We start from the raw sequence: 23,599 nt of genomic DNA, 5'->3' as shown, positions 1-23,599 counted from the left end.
TACTATTCATTCTTATAGCAGATGGTCTTTGTTAAAAACCACAGAAAAGATGCAGTAAGATTTTTTTAGTGTACCACATTACTAAGGCGCATACAGTATATGAGAAAATAACTAGAATGGGACTAGAAAATGAAAGGTCTCGCCATAGTGACCAATTTAAAATGTTTTTTAATATTTCAGTGAAATGAAAGACTAAACCTGCTAGATTGCTGTAGGCAACAACAATGATTTTGTGCTTCCTTGGTTCTGGTTTTTAATGAATTTGTTTTTTTTCTTCCTTTTTTTTTTTTTTTTTTTTTGATGGGAAGGGTTGCTTTTTTATGAAAAAAAAATGCAATGGATGATTAAATGTGACCTATTTTGATGCAAATCATGCTTAAAAGTATACTTCACTAATTGTCTTTAATATTGAAAAATATAGAGCATAAACTGCTGTTTGTTTAGAACTCATCAGAGGGTATAGAATATAAAGAGTGGCAGCACAGAAGGATATGCAGAGATCAACAGTTATCACTAATTAGAGAACCGTTATGCAGGCTTGATGAGGATGATTAAAGAAGTTGCTAATTTTGGGTAGAAAAACAGGCAATACAAAGAGATTCTCTGCTGCAGGAATAAATGAGCCAGCCAAAAAGTTTTAAATCTTTTTTTGTGGTTTACCAACACTTTATTAAACATTGGTAAAAAAAAAAAGATGGGTAGTCAGGTTAAAAAAAATGTTTGACTTAAAAATTTATATTTTTTTATATACACACCAACAGATTATACTAAGCAGAAACATTTAGAAAAGAATAGTGCCATCTAGTGACCAGAGTACAAAGTGCTCTGGCAAAGAGGCAACTAACTGCCGTTAGGTAGTCAGGATAATTTAGTGCTCCTACACTGGAAGTTTGGACTTGAAACCTTTTATTGGCTAACTTAATAGAGATGAATGCATTCAGGTCTTAAATCTCTTCTTCAAGTTTCACAAAGTTCATGCTTCTACGCAGAGCTGGACCTCTAAAATGAAATGTCAGATGCTGAAATAAGGTCTATCAGTCCTAGATTGATGATAGGGTCTTTACCCCAAAGCTCAAACCCAAATCGAAAGGTCAAGAATACCCTTTAAAGTTTTGATCATCAACACAGAGCTTTCGTGAATGGGTGTTATGATAGCATTCTTAGCACCAATATAGCTCTCAAGATTTGACCCACCAATACATTAAAGTAGGGCTAAACTCAACATACATCTTTATGTTCTGGAGAATGTATACAGAAATGTTATCACCAAGGCCCGTGGTAGTAAACCGCTTTCCGGGTGCTATTAACCCTTTTAGTTAAAAGCGCCCCGCTAGTGGCCAAAGAGCGCCTCTAAAATGATGGTAAAGAGTTGCTACAACTAGCAGCACTTCACCACCAACGCCCCCACGTCTCAGTGTGAAAGTGCCCTAAAGGATTTGCTGTGTGAATGGCACCGTGAATACTTTATATTATTTACTGGGCATTTGTTTGTTTGTATATTTTATCATTTAAATTAATGAATATAAACAGCGCTAGCAGGGTTGTTGAACCACACAACTTGCTAAAGTGCAAAATGAATTATGTGCCCAAAAAATACATATCAATAAACTCTGGCAATAATAAACAAACCAAAAACATGAATATGAAACAAAATAAAACAAACACAGTCTATTTTCAAAGTGCTGGGTGCTCCAAGGAAAAGTGCATAAGTGCTCCAAAATAATGCTGGTGCCGTGTGCCACACTGCCCTCTTGTGACCCCACTCACCACAATTCGTGGACCCTCAGCTTTGCAGTGTGGGGTCAAAAACGCTGTGATCTATGTGATCTGGTGTGAATGGATTCTCAGCAGCCTCTACAAAAGTAAATCTTAAGCCCCATACAAACTATCAGATTTCCTGCTGATTTTTCCTTCAGATTTACCAAAACCATATCATATGAGGTCAAACCTTAGGAGTTTCAATTTGTATACAATCAGGCAGGTCCTTGCACTACATGGTTTCGGTCAATCTGAAGACAAAAATCAGCAGAAAATTTGATAGTGTGTATGGGGCTTTAGGGACATTCAGAGTGGGTCGACCATGCTCAAAAAAGAGGAGACAAAGAGGAAACTAATAGTGAAATAATGGTTCATCTCAACATGTAATTTGCTGGCAAGATGTTTAGTGAAATAATGTTTGGAATAAAGTATTGCGCAAACTAGGCGCCACTTACACAATAGCTGGTAAAACAGCCATCAGTACAAAATAGACTGTGTTCATTTTATATTTGTTTCATATTCATGGTTTTGGTTTGTTTATTATTGCCAGAGTTTATTGATATATATTTTTTTGGGCACATAATTCATTTTGCACTTTAGTAAGTTGTGTGGTTCAACAACCCTGCTAGTGCTGTTAATATTCATCAATTTATCCTCTGAGGTTGTAGCACCTTTGCATAGGTTTGTTTCATTTTTTTCATGAATTCATCATATATTTCACACCATTTTTATCACATACAATTATTATTCTGAGGTTTGTACTTTATCCCGCAAGCGCTGTTTATATTGATCAATTTATATTTTATAATTTGTCATTCATTATTAAAGGAAATTTGCCCTACACAGACATAATTTTCACCCAAAACATTTTAAAAAAACAATTTACCCATCAGCAATTGTTTACAACATAATAAAGAGATTCCAATAACAAACAGGATTCACCCATCAGCAGTCACATAGGTAGATTTAAATAACAAGCAAGATTCATACTTCAGCCACTACATTACACATTGGGTGAATCCTTTTATAAAATGATGGCTAAATGGAGAAATTTGTCATCTTCTTTGTTTTTAATTGAAATCCCTGAATTATGTATTATGTGTGGGTGAATCTTGTTAAAGGTTGTAAGTATGTACAATTAGCCAGTCTGCCACTAGGTGGCTCTGTTCCAAAATAAGTGCAGTGATAGGGAATGATGTAATTGGGTGTTAGGTCGCCTTTTGGAGAAAGCCTTTCTGTAGTGACGTAATGGGTGGAGTTAGTGTACATATAAATGCCAGGGGGGAAGAAGCCTGGTGAATCAGGGTATGGAAGCCAAACAACCTACAGTCATGAGGATGTAGTCAGCTTCTACGGTCGGAAGTGGACTGTGATCAGGATGCAAGAGGTCTTCTAGGCCAGGCTAAGTGTTCTATGCTGGGAAGTACTAGTATATCTGGGAGGGACAGTAACGTCAGGGAATGGGCCCGGCTGGGTAAAGATACGGAGTGGGAGAGAAAGAGAGGCTAGTATACTACAGAAATCACCTTGTTAATCTTAGTTTGTAGGAAGTGAAATACTGTGGAAACTAGTATAGGGGAGGATTGGGTCCCAATACTGTGGTGCTCCCAAGGAGAGGAGAGAAGAAATGCTAAAAGGAAGATGGCTTAATAATTACCGTATGTGCTGAGGTTTTGCGTCTTAATGACTGCTACAGAGGGTTTGCTCTTGTGCACGGCATTGTATGCCAAAGATTCTATCAATATGTCAATATGAAATTTAATGTCACTGGCATCTTTGCAAGTTACAGAAAAGCGTAAGAAACAACTCCAAGTGTACATTCTTTTCTTATGAATATAAAGGCTCATGGCCAGGGATGCCATGGGCAGGCCTATGGCAAGGCATAGATACAATATGGTGAAGGCTTCTACCTAACAGAAGTGGGTCATTGTCCTTCCTGAGAAGTAGCATGTTAAATGAGAATCATGTTAATGAGAATCCTTGAAACTATAACCATTATAGTCCCTTTACAAATCAATACTCCAATATTTGAGCTCCCTACAGGCCCCATACAAATTACCAGTATAACATTTCACATTCTTGTCAGCAATATTCATCATATGAATGGACCGGACAGAAAAAGTAAGAACGTATAAAATAAATAAACCAAACCATTTAACTAAAATAAATCATTGTAATTAATCTACTAGCCCTATATAAGCTCATAGGTAGGGAAACACTGACTATAACCTGGTTAGACCTAGGGCTGCACAGCAAGTAACAAGGGGCCTAAGGTTGGGCACCAGGAATATATTTATATCAGCTCAGTGATTAGTATTCTCTTTTAGCATCGTGGTCATAGGCTTAAGTTCCACCAGAGACACTATTCAGCATGAAATTTGCCATCCTTGCAGTTTGCTTAAAGTGCTATGATTTCCTTCCAGAATACACACCTCCAAAATTTGAACATGACTTTGAGGGATGCTTTGCAGAATGGATGTATGCAGCGCATGCAGCACCATGTGGCAAAAAGTGGATCTGGCCAGTAAAAGGTGGGGATGGCTATATAGGTGTGGTTTAAGATACCACAGGACTGGGAGGCACACAGAGAATGCAGGCCTGAATGGAAAGGTGGGGCACAGAGACTGCAGGATTGGGGATGGGGCAAGGAGACTGCAGGACTGGGGATGAGACACACATTTTTCAAATGAAAAAGCCTATGGCGTGCAAAACACACCCAAAAACTTCCACCCGGTGCCAAAAAAATACACACACATAAAGAGTGAAACACAAAACCGTGCCACGGGTCTCTGCTGTCCTCCACTAGGAAGGACCTTACCCTGATCCCCCGGGGCGTTAGGCTCCAGACGGGGACTGAGGTACCAAATACATGGCCCATCCAGTCGAAGCCGGATGACCGCCTTTCTCTGGAAGGTCTGCCGAAACAGACTGACTCAGGTACTAGGGTAGGGGCTCCCCCGAAGCGAGACCCCCCCAAAGAGAGGGCAAACCAAGCCAGGAGGCCTATGTCCACCCTCCCACAAGACTTTAAGGATAGGTCCGAGGACCGACACCCTACTTGCCACACGTGCAGTGACAAACATAAAAGGTGACACACAACACAAAAAATAAAATAACTAAAAAGTGGGGAAGGGATAGTGGAGAGGAGGAGTGAAAAAGGTGGCCATTGTGTAAACACAATGACCAGGCCCTCTGGCCAAGAAACAAAAATTCCTCTGGTCCTAGCCAAAAGGCCCGGCCCTAGAGGCAGGTGTGAAAAGTGTGTATACGGTGAAGTGTCCGTGGTACCAAACTTCAAAGTGATAAATCACAGTGAATGTAAGGCACCCCTGAACTGCCACTTCAGGGGCACATCACCATAGGCTTTTCAAAAGAAGCATCCCCGACCGCCCAGCCCAGACCACAGCAGCCCCCACCCCAGCCAGAAAGGCAGGGAGATCCAGGAGCTTAGTGAGAGCCCTTTGCCATCAGGCCTCACCCTTGCTCCCATCACTCCTACCTAATTACATTCGGGAAGTACAGGCCGTCCCCCCGTTGGAGACAGGGTAAGAAGCGTTCCCTCTCGAAAAACTGACTAGAGCTAAAGCTGCCCCAATCCAGGCCAGAAGGCCAGGGTCCCCTCCCCTGGCGCCGACCAGTGGTTCTCCATTCTCATCAGAAGGCTTCCCTTTCGGCTACGAACCGCTCCGGGTCACCTTTACACCAGCAGGTTTTGCATAGCAACCGCCACCTCGCCGTAGAACAGGGACAGAAGCAAGCGCCACCTCCTGGTAACTGATAAGAACAGATACTACACTTGATCTTAGCCAAAAGGCCGAGAAGCAATAAGACACACAAATACCACAGAACTTGGTGGGGCCAAAGAAACTGCAGGGCTCAGGAGGGGACACAGAGACCATAGGACTGGAGAAGGGACAGAGACTGAAAACTAGGGAGGAGACACAGAGGCTTCAGAACTGGGGAGGAGTTACATAGACTGCAGGACTGGGGAGGAGACACAGAGACTGCAAAACTCTTTGTGCAGCTGCAAAGCAGGAGTTCCATACTGTTAATAGGAGTGAGGTAGCGGTGATATGCTGGAAAAAACGGCATGGATCCCCCCCACAGTCCATTGCCAGGCCCTTTGGGTCTGGCATGGATATTAAGCGGGACCCTGCACCAAAATAAAAATAAAAATTGTGTGGGGTCCCCCCAAAATCCATACCAGGCCCTTTAGGTCTGGTATGGATATTAAGGGGAACCCCAAGCCAAAATGTAAAAAAAATTGTGTAGGGGTCCCCCCCAAAATCCATACCAGACCCTTATCTGAGCACGCAACCTGGCAGGCTGCAGGAAAAGGGGGGGTGAGAGAGCACCACCCTCCTGAACTGTACCAGGCCACATGCCCTCAACATGGGGAGGGTGTTTTTTGGGTCTCCATCTTGTTGATGGGGACAAGAGCCTCATCCCCACAACTCTTGCCCGGTGGTTGTGGGGGTCTGCGAGCAGGGGGGCTTATCAGAATCTGGAAGCCCCCTTTAACAAAGGGACCCCCAGATCCCCCCTATCTGAATGTATATCGGGTACATTGTACCCCTACACATTCACCAAAAAAGTGTCAAAATGGTAACAATGGCAGGAGACCGTTTGGGACAAGTCCTTTATTAAGAAAAGTATAGAATACGCCCACTCTGTCCCCTGTATTCCACTTGCTTCCACCCATAGTGTCAGGACTCGTATACAGCTTAGCATCACAGATATGGGATGTGGATCAGCATCGCAGATACGGTATATAGATCAGCACCACAGATAGTATATAGATCATCACCACAAATGGTATATAGATCAGCACCACAGATAGTATAGGAGGCTGGATGTCATGGATCTGTCATCTAGGGGTTCAAATAGTGGAGACTAATTTCAGTGATTGGCAACAGGCTGCCTTATTGAAGCACCTCAGCAGCACTGTGTCTTTGCTGTCTGATCTGCAGCTCATACCTGTTCCCGTGACTTCCGGTTCCTGTGATCCAATCTGTTTCCTGTGTTTGACCCGGCTTGTTTGACTACGATTGATCTCTGTTATTCTGACCTTGGCCTGTCTTGTAGCCACGCTCTGCTCTACACTGCTTGATATCCTGTTGTCGAACTTTGCCTGTATCCTGACCATTCTCTGCCTGTCGTCTGTATCTACATCTGATCATCTGTTACCAAACTCGGCTTGTCTAACTACGTATTCAGTGTCTCCCCAGCTTACCAGCCTGCTTCCCGTTTCCTGCTGCACCAACTGAACTGACAAGACCAAAGACGAACCAGTCACCCATACACCGCCAGGCTCTTGCGACCACTGTTGCAACACCGGTGGCTTGCACGTCAGGCTTATCCAGCAGGTACGTAACACTGGATGTCAGGATGTTGTACTCTTGCGATCTAACCAACTTTTATAGGTTACTCTACAGTCTCCAATGATCATTATATACCCTATAGGAGCCCTTATGTCCTTGTTTTGGACCATTCAGGCCATCCTTTTTATCTCTGGGTCTCAGGGGTCTTGTTTGTCCTACTACCCAGGGTTGGGGGGACTCGGCATCACAGTTGATCTAATTTTGACAAAAAGACCCTTGATTTGGGTAATTAAAGTGCAACCTTGAGACACAGCCCCTTTTATAGGTTTCCTTTGTTTTTAATAAGAAAAGATTTTCAATGGATTGTTCACCTGTGACATCAACATATAAGTGTAACCTGTCTCTTAATAAAGCACCCCTGAGGAAAGGAAATAAATTGAAACTCGTCAGGTGAAGGACAGTACTGGATGCTTCACTATAAATATGGTGTTTCTGGACACAGTTTGTATACAATCCATGCCTTTGTTTAGATGCAATGTTTATAATATACTTTGTTAAATAAATATACTCTTTTCTACTCATATATATTGGTTTATACATGTCTCAATATATAAGTACCTAAAAAGTCCACCTAGGGGTATTCAGCTCTTTTCTAAAGATTTTGGATGTGGCACTATTACAGGATACACTCACCAAATCTATTTTCACAGATAGTATATAGATCAGCATTACAGATAGTATTTAGATCAGCACCACAGATAGTATATAGATCATCACCACAGATAGCATATAAATCATCACCATAGATAGTACATAGATCAGCACCACAGATAGTATATAGCCCCCCTACGAGTGGCTCGCGGCTACCAGCACCCCCCTCAACTCACAGCAAACCCTCCAAACTCCACCCCCCGGGCAAGTAGCTTGCGGCTGACAGGAGGTCCGGAGGCTTACCATCACAATGGAATATTCTTCTGTAAATAGGCCCTGCTTGGGCCGTGCGATCCATCCATTAAGCGGCAACGTCACTTCTGTGTTCTCACTGGCACAGAGCAACTGGAAGTGACTATGTGGGAAAGCACCGCCCATGTCCTACGGCAGTGGCAATCAAAATATAGACAGTGAAGAATGACATGGAAGTGAATGAATGGGAGTGTTGCGGCGCATAGCATTGGGCCACAATGCAACACAAAACCCCCCAAATGAATCGTCTCGTCTGCTATCACGTGATTGTATTGACATCACACTTCCCATAGTGCACTGTGTCTGGTGCCCCGAACACAGTGTACTTAAAGGACCTTTTTTTTTCAAAAGGGCCTTTTTATTTATTGTTTTTAATTTTTATCACTGGCCCGTGCACCCCCTATGAACGGGCTGCCACTGAAGGCAGTGATCCTGTACAAAGTGCGTAGCATAACCCAGAAGAACCCACCCCGGTGTAGGCCTCTCATGTGACCCTTGCTTGGCGCCCAACGAGGAGGGGAACGCAGAGGATGTGACAACAACCACACGTCACCTACCCTACAAGTTTGTTGAGTGGTATGGGGTTGGGAGACAGATATTTGGAGCACCTTTTTCCAGAGTGTTTTTGATCCTCCGGGTTTGCTCTAGCAGGGCTTGTGTTGGAGGTCAAGGAAGTTAAGCTGCTCTGCTTGAGGGTGCTGTCCAGAGGGAGCTGGGAAAGAAGGGTCTCAGAGGAACTGGGTAGACATTGCAAGAAGCATTCATTGTCCATAAGATACCTGTTTTCAAAGGGCCACGGGTCAAAGGCCAATATTTTCTGTCTTTGTTTATCATAGTAAGGTCTAGAAATATATATATATTTTGACTATTTTGCCAGGAACATACGGTATACAAAAGTGCATACAGTATTAATTGTTATAATTGATGTATCCTCATCTTCTTCTGCAATGCATGGAAAAATAAAGATTTGATGACATAGTTGGTGGATATTGTCAGGGACTTAAGAGGCAGCGTTCAGAGACATCATTTGTACTGTTAAGAAGTCCTGCAGGTCAGATGTGAAGTTTCACGTCTGTAATACAGTACCTTGGAAACCATCTTTTTGTAGCTGTTTAACTTTATTAAAATCATTACGTGAAATAATTTACTTAAGTAGGCAGGATGTGCCCAAATGTATATTTTATTAGCACCCATTACCTTGTAAAACCATTAATGTGACCCAAAGTGGAAAAAGGTACACAACTCTGGTATAGATGGTGATTAATATTTAATACCATGTCAGCAAAATTGCTGAAAGCACAACAAATATTGTGACTATTCCCAAGATAAAACTAGTCTGTCTGCAATGTACTGTTTTTCCCCTGACATCTTCTGACATGTTTCTGCTGTTTCTCATCCTAATTATTGTTTTCATTAGGACAACCAGAAGAAAAATATGAATCTGTTTATTTCTGTTTGTACGTTTCAACGGTATATTCAATATCCAGAAATATAACAGTGAGGAATATTATTTAAGCTGGGCTCCAGTGATGAAATAAAGTCTACACTTGCAGTGAGCCCCTCACTCTGCAAGGGTTACATTCTCATTTAATATAGGGGTGCAGAGATAGGGTGTAATACTTACCTTATTCCTGGCTATAGCAGGCTTCCTCAATCCATGGGTCTGGTCCCCTGCAACATCCCCTCTGAACAGCTTTAGCCTGTGATGGCATACTCACCTCCTCATGTGCAATGCAGGGTTAATAACCCTGCACTGTATGTGATGATGCCAAGGGGCCATCTGTTTGCATGGGGGAACTTCATGCTGATAGATTTGTACTGTTTCACAGGTGGTTTAGCACCACTTCATGGCCAGAGGCCAAATTACCTCATTCATATAGAGAATAGTAATGTTGTTTACACCTAATAATAATGTTGGTGACACCTGTCCTGGTGTTCTGTTGATTACTGCATATCATCAGATAATGCCTCCGACAATCTCTGCATGCGCAGTATTGACGTCACGCCAGCTGATCGGCAAATAAGCTGGAGTGACGTCACTACTGCGCATGCGCAGATTGTCTGAAGTATTATCCGACATTCAGCAAAGCACGGAGGAAGAATCTGATCGTCAGATCCTGCCTTGCTCTCTCTGCGTCAGACTACGCACTTTGCTGATCATCGGATAAGGATCAGCAGATCAGATGGAGTGAGGTCACCACTGAGCATGCACAGATCATCGGAGGCATTGTCTGAGGATCTGCAGTAATCGACAGAACACCAGTACTGACTATGGAGACATTTTGAGGGAAATAGAATTGAGCACTGATTTCTCTCCACAAGCTTTTCTCACTAGACATGTGCAGAATGAAAAATTGATTCATTAGGCTAGGTTCACACTAGTGTTAATTAGATGCAGGTTCCCTGCATCCAATTCACAATAGCAGGCGGTTCACACATCTCCGCAGTGGCTCCGGTGCGATTTGCACAGGAACACTGTGTGTCTTTTGGTCTGTTTCAGGTCCAAATTCAGCCCAAAATTTGGGTTGAAATCAGACCTGAAACAGTGAACAAGGATGCACAGAACTCCCCCTGTCAGAGGAGTAGCCGATCGGCTCTCCTCTACTCGTGTCTAACAATCACGAGTGAGGAAAGGCTTTTCCTGTTTACTTAGTGATCAGCCATAATTGGATACGGCTGATCACGTGATAAAGAGTCTTTCTCATAGACTCTTTACTTAGATTGGAGTTGCAGTGTGTCAGACTGACACACCGCAACAATGATCTCCATGATGCGCTCCCCCGGGGGCGCACATCAGCTTGATATCCTGGCGACATCATATGGCGTCCTGTCGGGATATCGCAACCCCTTTGCCAACGTCATATTGCTATACGGCGGGTGGCAAGGGGCAGAATATTGTTCCGGGGGGGGGGGGGCCTTAGTCTGCCTGTAAAGTGGCACATCTGTGTGATGTGTAGAACAGTGCCACAGCAAAATGAAATTTTTAAAGGCAAAAATGTAATTTAAACTTGCTTGTGGCTGTAATGTATTGCCGACTTCCAGCAATGTAGATAAAAAAATCTAAGAAAACATTGGAGTGGGTTCCCCCCTCCCCCCAGTCCATACCAGGCCCTTCATGTAAAATCGCAGTACTCCTCCGGCAGGGAGGAGAGTGAAGAGGTGCACAGGACCTTGGATACCTTCTGGAAGCTGTCTTACTGCATTGTGGCAACCAGGAGAGAACCTAAGCACGGAAGCAATCAAAAGAGGGGTTGTGCCTCTGTAATCAAGGATAAACAATACCCAGCGGAAACTTAAGTGAGTAAATAACTTGGAATTGGATTATCTCATGGTGAAGAGCCCCTACGGCCATGGACAACGAAACAGTCTCATGAGTCACATGGGCAGGCTGTAGAGGTCTCCTGTCAAGAGCCTCAATGGCAAGTGGAGTGTCACGCAGCTGCAGCGGAATCAAGTGCTTCGATACAAAGGCAGCATCAATAAACAGGCCTGCAGCCCCAGAGTCTATTAGCGCCTGTATCTCAATAGACAACTCAGCCCAAGATAGGGTAACCAAAACCAGAGGCTTATCCTTCTGGATAACTGGGGACGAAGCAATGCCACCTAAGGTCTGTCTGTGACAAGACCTCAAGTTTTGCTCGTTCCCTGGACGGGGAGGACAAGACTTCAAAAAGTGACCTGCCTGGCCATAATAAAGGCACAATCTCTCCCTCCTCCTAAGGGTTCTCTCATATGCAGAGAGACGCATGAAGCCCAAATGCATGGGTTCATCTTCACCCAAGAGGCATGGTAGGTGAAGGAGGCATGGGTGGGACTGCAAAGCTCTGAGACAAATGTACAGGAGGCTTCTGCAAGCACTCCTTAAAGTCTGAGTCTGAAAATCAATGAGGATGGCAAACGTGATCAACTTTTCCAGCTCAGTGGGTATATCTCTGGCAGCTATCTCATCCTTGATGGTATCCGAGAGACCATGAGAATAAGCAGCCATGAGGGCCTCATTGTTCCAAGCAACCTCTGCTGCCAGAGTACAGAATTCAATGGCGTAATCGGCAACAGTTCTTGTAGTCTGTTTGATGGACATGAGTCACTTGGCAGCAGAAGTAGAGCCAGACTTACCTCTTATAGAACTAATACTTGAGGCGGGTGCTTGCACAGAGAAATTGTTTTGCAAACTCCAAACATAGTTTTTTGGGCAGGGGGAGGATGTAGCACCCTGGGGTTTAGTCAGGGAGCGCCACACCAAATTCCTTAGCAGGGATAGCTACCATAGTTAAATTGTTAGAGATCCATTGATTTCTTCCTATGTTTGGCCTTGTACTTTTCTCTTCTACCACTAGGTGGTCGGGCACTTGATGGTACTAGATATAAGAGGACAACTCAAGGTCAGGTTATGGGTATATGGGGTATCTCAGCCAATGGGCAGGGCTTTTCTTGACTCCTTTGGCCTGCTGGGAGAACCTATATATTCGAGAGTGATCAAGTGATCTCTGTTCTGTGCCACCCGGACTGCCGTCTGGGTGGATGTGTGTTGTCTGCCCCGGGCTGCTAGTCCAGAGATTGGGCCTATCCTGGAGCATCTGGCTGCCAGGCTGTGTGAGGGCTTATCCATAAGTAAGAGGATAGTGCAGGATTGGGACTGAGGCTTACAGTCCAACCAAAAGTGACAGTTCTGCCGGCCGGAGAACCTGTCGTGGTCAGAGATAGAAGGGAAGCTGTCGCCACTAAGGGACCAACCACTCTTACCAGGAACTACGGTGAGTAACGGAAGCAAGTACCGGAACAGTATTCTCACTGAACAGGCAAAGGAGGTGATCAAGTAAGGGACCCAACCAGCGGAGGTGATGGTTGCAGAGCAGCCTTGTGTATCGAGCCGGTCAGCAGGGGTGAAGCTTGAAGGTATCCGAAGTGCCAAGCTAGGGACCCAGCAGAGAAGCATGGGTAACGCTTGAGATACCACCACAAAAGCCTTGAGGAGCTCACAGGATTCAGAGTTAGTGAATCAGAGTGTACAGTGAGAGATGAGGAGCTCAAGGGGCTGAAGAAGTACAAGTAGAAGCTGTAGTAAAGCTAAGAGAACTGTTACATTTGAATTAGGAACTGTTAAGTACTGTAGCCATAGGGGACAGCAAACCTGCACGTGCAGAAGTGGCACCTTGCTGGGGCCTTTCCCTGTACGGCTGTCCTCCTATTGAAGCCTTGGAGTCTGCCTATTGAGATTGCAACTACTTAAGGGTGTTCTGGCCCCAACCTTCTCACCCTTGCACAATTTAAAAGGACTGTTAAAAGAAATAAAACCTCTTTTGCATCTGAGAAGTGTCCCAATGACTTTTACCACCTTTGCACCCATTATGCCTCACAACCCACTGTATATTGAAGGATGTCAGCAGGCTGTTGCCTCAAAGGTTATCATTAGACTGGAAGAGGTTAGAGATTCTGCAACAAAAAAAAAATTCATAGTTTGTTAAAAAATTTTGCAAAAAAGTAATTTTTCTCCTTCACTGAGGTGCGCTGATCAGGCGGCACTGATATGCGGCAATGACGGGTACTGTTAGGCAGGATTGATAGGTGACACTGATGAGGAGGCACTGGTGGGCACTGTTTGGACTGCACTGATAATCAGTGTGCATGTCCTTTTTAGAGAAGCCGATTATCGGCTCTCGTCTTCTCCTCTCCTCATGCTGTCAGCTAGACATGATCATGTGGCAAAGAGCCTCTGATTGGCTCTTTACTTTAACCACTTCCCGACCGCCGCACGACGATGTACGTCGACAGAATGGCACGGGCAGGCATAAGGGCTTACATGTACGTCCTTGCCTTCCCGCGGGTCGGGGGCCCGATCGGGCCCCCGCCCGGTGCCTGCGGCGGTCGGTATTCGTTCGGGAGCGATCCCGGATGAGGGGACGGCCATTAATTCATGGCCACCCCCTCGCGATCGCTTCCGACGAATAGAAATCCTTCGTCACATCACTTCCTCTCCTGTAATGTAAACACAGGAGAGGAAGTGATGTAATCTCTCCTCCGTGTCGGTATTTTTCGTTCCGACACCGAGGAGAGAGGATCGGTGAGTTGCACCAACACGACACTACACAGTAGAACATGCCAGGCACACTCACACCCCCCCGATCACCCCCCCAATTACCCCTGCCCCCCAGTCACAGTGACACCAATGTAATTTTTTATTTTTTTTGCATTGGTGTCATTTGTGACTGTAATAATTGTTAGGGCAGTTAGGGTTAGCCCCCTTTAGTTCTAATGTACCCCCCTAACCCCCCCAATAAAGGTTTAACCCCGTGATCACCCCCCGTCGCCAGTGTCACTAAGGCTGGGTTCACATTGCAGCGGTTTATGAGAACGAATGTGATTCGCACCGCACTGCAGTGCAAATCACATCCGATCTTTGTGCGATTCGAGTTCAGCCATACAGATAGTATGGCTGAATTCGCATCGCACCCGCCGCACCCGCCGCAAATTCGCACGGGACCCTTTTTTTGGCCCGCAGCAGAATCGGATCGCATGGGTGTTCACACCATGCGATCCGAGTTTGCAGATCGCACTGCGATATGCGAACTGATCTGGGGGTGTCATTAACATTTCACTGACACTCCCAGCAGTTCGCATAGGGCAGTGTGAACTGCCGCCGGGAGGCATGCGATGCGGGAACCCGCCGCGGATTTGTGGCGTTCCCGCATCGCTCCAGTGTGAACCCAGCCTAATAAGCGATCGTTTTTCTGATCTCTGTATTAGTGTCACAGGTGACGCTAGTTAGGCAGGTAGGTATTTAGGTTCGCCGCAGCTTTTTATAGCGCCAGGGACCCCCATATACTACCGCATAAAGCCCCCTGATTGCCCCCTAGTTAACCCTTTCACCAGTGATCACCATATAACTGTTACAGGTGACGCTGGTTGGTTAGTTATTTTTTTATAGTTTCAGGGCACCCGCCATTTATTACCTAATAAAGGTTTAACCCCCTGATCACCCGGCGGGTGTCATTTGTGACTGTAATAACTGTTAGGGCAGTTAGGGTTAGCCCCCTTTAGTTCTAAGGTACCCCCCTAACCCCCCCAATAAAGGTTTAACCCCGTGATCACCCCCCGTCGCCAGTGTCACTAAGGCTGGGTTCACATTGCAGCGGTTTATGAGAACGGATGTGATTCGCACCGCACTGCAGTGCAAATCACATCCGATCTCTGTGCGATTCGAGTTCAGCCATACAGATAGTATGGCTGAATTCGTGTTGCACCCACCGCAAACTCACACGGGACCCTTTTTTTGGTCCGCAGCAGAATCGGATCGCATGGGTGTTCACACCATGCGATCCGAGTTTGCAGATCGCACTGCGATATGCGAACTGATCTGGGGGTGTCATTAACATTTCACTGACACTCCCAGCAGTTCGCATAGGGCAGTGTGAACTGCCGCCGGGAGGCATGTGATGCGGGAACCCGCCGCGGATTCGTGGCGTTCCCGCATCGCTCCAGTGTGAACCCAGCCTAATAAGCGATCGTTTTTCTGATCGCTGTATTAGTGTCACAGGTGACGCTAGTTAGGCAGGTAGATATTTAGGTTCGCCGCAGCTTTTTATAGCGCCAGGGACCCCCATATACTACCGCATAAAGCCCCCTGATTGCCCCCTAGTTAACCCTTTCACCAGTGATCACCATATAACTGTTACAGGTGACACTGGTTGGTTAGTTATTTTTTTATAGTTTCAGGGCACCCGCCATTTATTACCTAGTCTCACTAGTGTACCCCTAAATTTAGGGGTGTCTACTTTCCAAAATGGGGTCATTTGGGGGGGGTTTGTGCCATCTTGGCATTTTATGGCCTTCAAAACTGTAACGCCCTTAGAAAGCCTGAAGGCGGTGCTTCGTTTTCGGGGCCCCGTACGCGGCTAGGCTCCCAAAAAGTTCCACATATGTGGTATCCCCGTACTCAGGAGAAGCAGCAGAATTTATTTTGGGGTGTCATTTCACATATGCCCATGGCATGCGTGAGCAATATATCATTTAGTGACAACTTTGTGAAAAAAAAAAAAAGTTTGTAATTTTCCCGCAACTTGTGGCAAAATATAAAATATTCCATGGACTCAACATGCCTCTCAGCAAATAGCTTGGGGTGTCTACTTTCTAAAATGGGGTCATTTGTGGGGGTTTTGTGCCATCTTGGCATTTTATGGCCTTCAAAACTGTAATAGGTAGTGAGGAGTGAAGTCAAATATTTACGCCCTTAGAAAACCTGACGGCGGTTCTTGGTTTTCGGGGCCCAGTACGCGGCTAGGCTCCCAAAAAGTCCCACATATGTGGTATCCCCGTACTCAGGAGAAGCAGCAGAATTTATTTTGGGGTGTCATTTCACATATGCCCATAGTATGTGTGAGCAATATATCATTTAGTGACAACTTTGTGAAAAAAAAATAAAAAAAAATTAAAGTTTGTAATTTTCCCGCAACTTGTGGCAAAATATAAAATATTCCATGGACTCAAAATGCCTCTCAGCAAATAGCTTGGGGTGTCTACTTTCTAAAATGGGGTCATTTGTGGGGGTTTTGTGCCATCTTGGCATTTTATGGCCTTCAAAAACTGTAATAGGTAGTGAGAAGTGAAATCAAAAATTTACGCCCTTAGAAAGCCTGAAGGCGGTGCTTGGTTTTCGGGGCCCCGTACGCGGCTAGGCTCCCAAAAGTCCCACATATGTGGTATCCCCGTACTCAGGAGAAGCAGCAGAATTTATTTTGGGGTGTCATTTCACATATACCCATAGCATGTGTGAACAATATATCATTTAGTGACAACTTTGTGTAAAAAAAAAACAAATTATTTTTTTGTCATTATTCAATCGCTTGAGGCAAAAAAATAAAATATTCAATGGGCTCAACATGCCACTTATCAATTCCCTTAGGGGGTCTACTTTCCAAAATGGGGTCATTTGGGGGGGTTTTGTACTGCCCTGCCATTTTAGCACCTCAAGAAATGAGATAGGCAGTCGTAAACTAAAAGCTGCGTAAATTCCAGAAAACGTACCTTAGTTTGTAGATGTGACAACTTTTGCGCAAACCAATAAATATACAATTATTGACTTTTTTTTACCAAAGACATGTGGCTGAATACATTTTGGCCTAAATGTATGACTAAAATTGAGTTTATTGGATTTTTCTAATAACAAAAAGTAGAAAATATCATTTTTTTTCAAAATTTGCGTTCTTTTTACGTTTATATCGCAAAAAATAAAAATCGCAGAGGCAATCAAATACCATCAAAAGAAAGCTCTATTTGTGGGAAGAAAAGGACGCAAATTTTGTTTGGGTACAACATTGCATGACCGCGCAATTACCAGTTAAAGCAGCGCAGTGCCAAATTGTAAAAAGACCTCTGGTCATTGACCAGCAAAATGGTCCGGTCTGAAAGTGGTTAATCTATGATCAGCAGTGTCCTCTGGACACTGTGATTACAGAGCATGCCACTCCACACAGCAGGCACGAACATGGGAGGCTGACGTATGACGGCCTCCCAGGAATAGCCGACCACGCTGTAGCTGTCTTTCGGCTATAGCACGATCAAGAAGTGGTTAACAAACTTTGTTGCTGATTGTTTGTTTGTTTGCGTCCATGTTCAGAGCGAATCTGTATGAGAGTGATTTTACAATTATCAATCAGCACGTGCAGGGCTCTAATGAGGAAATTGGCAGGGTCTGCATCCCTTTGCACATGATTTACCATTGGGAATATCTCACCAAAACTGAATTTTTTGTTGCAGGGGATACCAAAAATCTAACTGGTATCTTAGTGCAGACTTCTGTTAAAATCAGTAAGCCATTTTTGCACAGAACACCCCCAGGTAGCCATATTGCATTTTACAGAAACGTACAGAGCTGCAAATTGAAAAGGAAAGGTATTTTTAAATAACATTCAATTACAATATTACTTGAGTTGCTATTGTATAAGCTATATTAGTTAATTATTTATTTATTTTCCCCACGAAAGTGGAGATACCTTTTAGGGATTAAGCTGCAATATATAACATTTTTTATTTTCAGGTTTAATACCACCTTATCTTCTAGAATTTTTTTTTTAGGGTTTAGATATTTACAGGAAATTATATGCATGTCAGTGTTCTACCTGAAACAAGCTTGCTATAGATTTATTATTTTTTAAGCTATAATTATTTTCTTCCTTACTGTGTTTCCTTACTATACAGTTTAAGATGCAGACGTGATCAGCACATTTAGCTGCACCTGTGTGCAAGTGAAAAATATGCTGACATTACTGGAAATCCTTTCTTATTGCAGTCCTAGCAGGTCTGCATGAACCTCAAGATATGGGATAACAAGCTCCTGATCATGCTGTTTGTTTTGCTGCTTCAGATGCTCCTGGTTGACAGTTGAGCTGCATGATTCTGGGCAAAATGAGAATTGCGATTTTTTTTGCTTAGAATAAAAAGATCACGATTCTCATGACGTAAAATCTTACACATTATACAAAAAAAATTGGGCTAACTTTATTGGTTAGTGTTTTTTCTTTAATTCATTAAAGTAATTTTTCCCAAAAAATTGCATTTGAAAGGCCGCTGCACAAACCTTATTTAGACCAGGGCCCAGTAAATTCTTCCAAAACCTTCTATGGCCCAAATAAAAAAAATTGTTAATGCTCGCACAATAACAGTATGGGAATGCAAAATATGTCTTGAAATTCTGGAAAGCTCTTTATTGGGTTGGTAGCAATAAAATACCCCAAATAGAAGCAGCCAACCCATCAATAAGACTAATTGTGAATGAATATGTGGATAAAAAGTTTAGTACTAAAAATAAAATACTATTAAGGTATATAACCTCATACAATAATGAATTGCGAAGAAAATCATGATGCAGTAATGAACTATATGAATAGCACTCTGCAAATTATAAACAACCTTGTGCAGTAGTGAGTTGCAAAGAAAAAAACTGCTATAATAAACTACGTGAATAGTGCATAACAATGTGCCAATGTGATCAAAATAAATGTGTAGTAACGTAGAATTAATAGCCCGCTAGAGGGAGCATAATTAACATATGAAAATCAAACCAATATACATCACATGTATGTGATAGAAATATTTTCCTTGTTCCAAACCTAAATGGAACAAGAAGTAGATTGCCCTAAAATATGAAAATAGTAGTAACAACTGTGAAAAATTACCACAACGTATTACCATACGTGGGTAAATCCGTATAATCATACATATGTGACAAGTGAACCACCAGGTGTAAATAAAAATCAAAACACATATTTTAGTCCATACTGCATCAAAGTGCACGGTGATGACTGAGAAGAACCCTGTTGTAAGTCATATCTGACAGTCTTTAGTATAAATGTGTAGACAACGGAAAAATACACCCAAGAGTGCCTTCACCTTTATTGGGTTGGTTGACACTGTGGAACAGATTTGGAGTTCTGAAGGGGATTAAGGGACTCTAGCAGACTTGGTATAGGGCAGTGATGGTGAACCTTGGCCCCCCCAGATGTTTTAGAACTAAATTTCCCATGATGCTCTGGCACTCTGCAGTGTAGTGGAGTACCATGGGAAATGTAGCACCAAAACAAATGGGGTGCCAAGGTTCGCCATCACTGGTATAGGGGATAAGGTTTATAAAGGGGGATGGGGGATACTTTGGGGGGTGGGTCTTTGGAGGTACTGGGGGTCTCACCAGGAGGCTGGGGACTTTGCAGGAGCACTGTACGGGACTGGGTGGTGCTGCAGGGGCTTGGGGCACTGTGGGAGGTTGAGGGGCAATGTGGGACACTGCTGACTTTCCCAGATGATATTTATATACTCATATATCACTTGAATTGGGGTGGATAAAGTGTCATTTATCTGTTCAGTATAGGCAAATTGTAACTGATTGGAACCTAAGCCAAAGATGACTCTCAACTGAAGAGGATACTGAACGTTTTGACGACACACTTTAACTATCAAGAGTCGGGATGAATGTGAATAAGACAGCCACTCTTCAAGCTAGTTCACATGGGCATTTGGTATCATTGTTGTTATCAAAGCTAGCAAACATCCATGTGTTTACTGACACATTCAGTAAGCATTTGATAAGCTCTTTTTTTCAGTAAGCATTTTAAATGCCTGTCAGCAGCTAGCTGTCAGCCATTACTCCAGAATAATAGAAATCAATCTGTTAAGTCCAAAATCCAAGGCAGATTGGACTAAATCTCTGACAGATATCCATAAATATTTTCTGATTCATTAGTTTATATGGGAAACTTTTTTCCTTTTCCAATAAAATACCAGTCACTTAAACTATTATGATAGTGTTGCCTATGGTTACCCACATATAGCATATGGTTATGGGAAGCTATATAATAACAACTTCAATTCTTATGTTATGAAGTACCCTAATTACTACAGCTACCTATGTTGAGTTCAAACCAAATAAGCTTTTCAAAGCCCAATGCCCAAACAAACCGTACTCATCATATCGATTAAAGCTGTCCTTCACCACTTTGTCTGCCAGTACTGCCATCTTGTCCACAACATCTCCCACAATGCTTATCTTCCCCACTGGATGACCACTTTTGATGTAACACCTTCACAATCATGCATGAGTTACATTACCCCTGGGACCCAGCTGCATTCTAGGAATCATATAGAAATCCATAGGACCACTTGTAGCAGACCAATGCACACAGAATTGCTTTCCTATTGTGTTTACATCAGGACTGTAGTGGCATCAGGACTGTAGTGGCATCAGGAGCGACATCATGGTAATTCTTCTTAGTACAAAAGCTGGAACACAGTTGCTGCAGCTCTGTTCTGCATCCCCCTGCAGCAAAAGATATTGATTTATTGTTGGCTGATACCCATTAGAAGTGATCTCTTGCTGCATGGCTGTATGAGGGTCTAGTAAAGGTCTCAACTGACCTGATCAAGACCCCTGTGAACATAAAAATATATATATATTTTTTTTTAAAGTGTAAAATATAGGAGAAGTAATATATACACACACTCTCTCAAAGTGCCAGTAGTATTTAAAATATCAAAAGTGTCCATGAGCTTTAATGCATTAGTGTCAATGGGCTACTAAAAGATTCACCCTGCATCTATGTCAAAAAGGTAATAACAGAAACCCCTTTCTGTATTTGTGTTAGTAGGCTAATAAAAGATTCCCCTTGCATTTGTGTCAATGAACTATTAAAAGACCTACCTGCATTGGTGTCAGTGGGCTAATAAAAGACTCCCCGTGAATTTGAGCCAATGAGCTAATACATAGAATCCCCTGTATTTGTGTCAGTAGGCTAATAAAATACTGCAAGTTATTGGTATCCAGTGGGACTTACCTCCTAGTAGGCTACATGTCCTGCACCACTCCTCACCATGATGTAATGGACCTGACTATGCAGGAACTTTTGGGCACAGGATCACTCCTAGGCTTGTGCAATTCGTTTCATAACGAATCGAAATTCGGCCGAGTTTTGCATCTTTTGGACATTCCGATGCATCCGAATGTCCGAATAAAAAAATAACGCATAACAACGAATACGAAAGAAATATAACGAATGAATTCGACATGATTCTGTAATTCTTTAAAGATCTAATGAAACAAAAGGTCAGCTCAAAGTAAATCTTATAGTCCAATCAGCTAATTAATTTTGTGCCGGAGGATGGATTACTGGCAAAGTGCATTCCTGAGAACTGAGTTAGAAGGATGTTGTATTTGAGCCAAGGAGAAGAGACGTTGTCATTGTGTGTGTTAAAAGATTCAATAAACAAACGACTTTCTAAACTACGAATCATTATCACGAATGTCTATACATATATAAATAGCGAATTTCAGCGAATACGAACAAATGAATTCGACACTCTACGAATAATAACGAATTATCCGAAAACGTATTAATGTAACATAACGAATATAACAGAACGAAATTATGTACCGTATTTTTCCGTGTATAAGACGCTACTTTATCCTTAAATTGTTAGACTAAAATTCGAGCAGCGTCTTATACAGGGTCAGTCAGCCTGGGAGAGAGCCACGCGGGTGCGTAGATGGTCATAGCTTGTGAACGGCTTCCTCCAATCACGAGCCGTATGTTAGTGACGTCAGCTGGAGGTAGAGGAGGAGGTGGAGAGTGCGCAGATGCAATCCCATTCGACGTGGAGACTGCACAGATGCAGAGAGCGGAGCGTTTTGAGCCCAAGATGTCACAGAATAATAAAAGTAAGAGACTGTCTTATTCTGCAAAATTCAAACTCAGTGTAGTTAGTTATGTAAAAGAGCATGGGAATAGAGCTGCAGAGAGACAGTTGACTGTGACTCAGAAGACAGCAGTGATGCAAAAGAAGTTGAAGAGATTCTGTCTGGAACTAGTGATGAAGAAGAGAACATTGATGCAACAGAGGTTGAATAAAGTGATATGATGCATAATATACTGGTATGTAAACGTTAATTACTAAATAAAACTGTGTTCTGTTTTACCTGTTTAAAATACGGATTTCTTAATTCTGGGTTACAAAAGTGGGGGGCGTCTTATACATGGGGGCGTCTTATACACGGAAAAATACGGTATTTTACGAATGACAATGAACCAAAACTAAACAAAATTTTCCGTTGTGCACAAGTCTAAAATTCACCCACAGTTCCTGTAGTAGAATATTGGGTGCTGCAATGCCCTGTGCTCCAGCTCCTGGAACTGGACAGTTTTCCTGGCTTGTAATAAGTCCTGCATGCACTGCCTTATTGCAGGGGGCAGTTTATGGCAACAGCAGGCCATAGTTTGTGAAGTGCTGATCCGACCATTGCTAATATCACGTAAAAGAGGATGTGTATTGTCACAAATGTCATAAAATAAAATAAAAATATACATATAAACTACCAATCTGCTATTTGCCTGGCTTCTTAAGGGAAATTCATTAGCGGTGTACAGGACTAAAGGTACTACGATATCCATATACCCAGATAGTAAGAAATTGAGCTGCAATTTTGAAAATGACTTTCTAAGCTATTGCTAGACTTGTCTGGCTTCACAAGTTTGTTGCACAAATGCAGGAAGTCTGCATTGCATGACTCCAGATCAACAATCCTTGCAAACATTCTGCAGATCTGCTACAAGTTCTGGTTCAGTTATGTTGTGCAATAGTCATCCCACCTCAGGGGTCACTGTGACTTGCAGAGCTCTTGCTGTAGAGTCACCACTACAACTTTGCTCTTGCTAGAGGCTTGCTGAATAAATTTACTACAAATTTGAAAATTGACAACTAGAACTTGTGCTTCAAGTGCTCTGCAGGTGTACAAATTGCTAGTGAAATAGTGCAGCAAGTTAACAATGCTTACAAATCAACACTGCCACAAATTTGTGGCATGTTATCCTTGCTATTTGTAGTATATATGCCCCATATTTTTGTGAGGCAAAGGTGGTATTTATAATGCCTGATGCCTATCAGAATTTGTTTGCTATCCTCATAGGAAAAGCTTATGCTCTTCTTCCTTAGGGATACTAGCCCTTTGCCTGGTGTGCTGGGTGTTATAATAAAGGGAGAAGCCACACATTTTGCAAAAACAAAATAGGTAAAAAAAA

At 43.0% G+C, this 23,599-nt stretch overlaps 1 pseudogene; it reads right to left on the bottom strand.

The window, feature by feature from the left end:
• Nucleotides 1-5,462: 5,462 nt before the first annotated feature.
• Nucleotides 5,463-5,584, bottom strand: LOC143990602 (U2 spliceosomal RNA; annotated as a pseudogene).
• Between the last annotated feature and the right edge of the window lie 18,015 nt (nt 5,585-23,599).

This window comes from Lithobates pipiens, unplaced genomic scaffold (genome assembly GCF_037356315.1).
Source record: "Lithobates pipiens isolate NorthernLeopardFrog02 unplaced genomic scaffold, aLitPip1_a1.2 Scaffold_18, whole genome shotgun sequence".
Taxonomy (NCBI): Eukaryota; Metazoa; Chordata; class Amphibia; order Anura; family Ranidae; genus Lithobates; species Lithobates pipiens.
The sequence above is the reverse complement of the archived record's forward strand: the minus strand, read 5'-3'. Positions and strand labels throughout refer to the sequence as shown.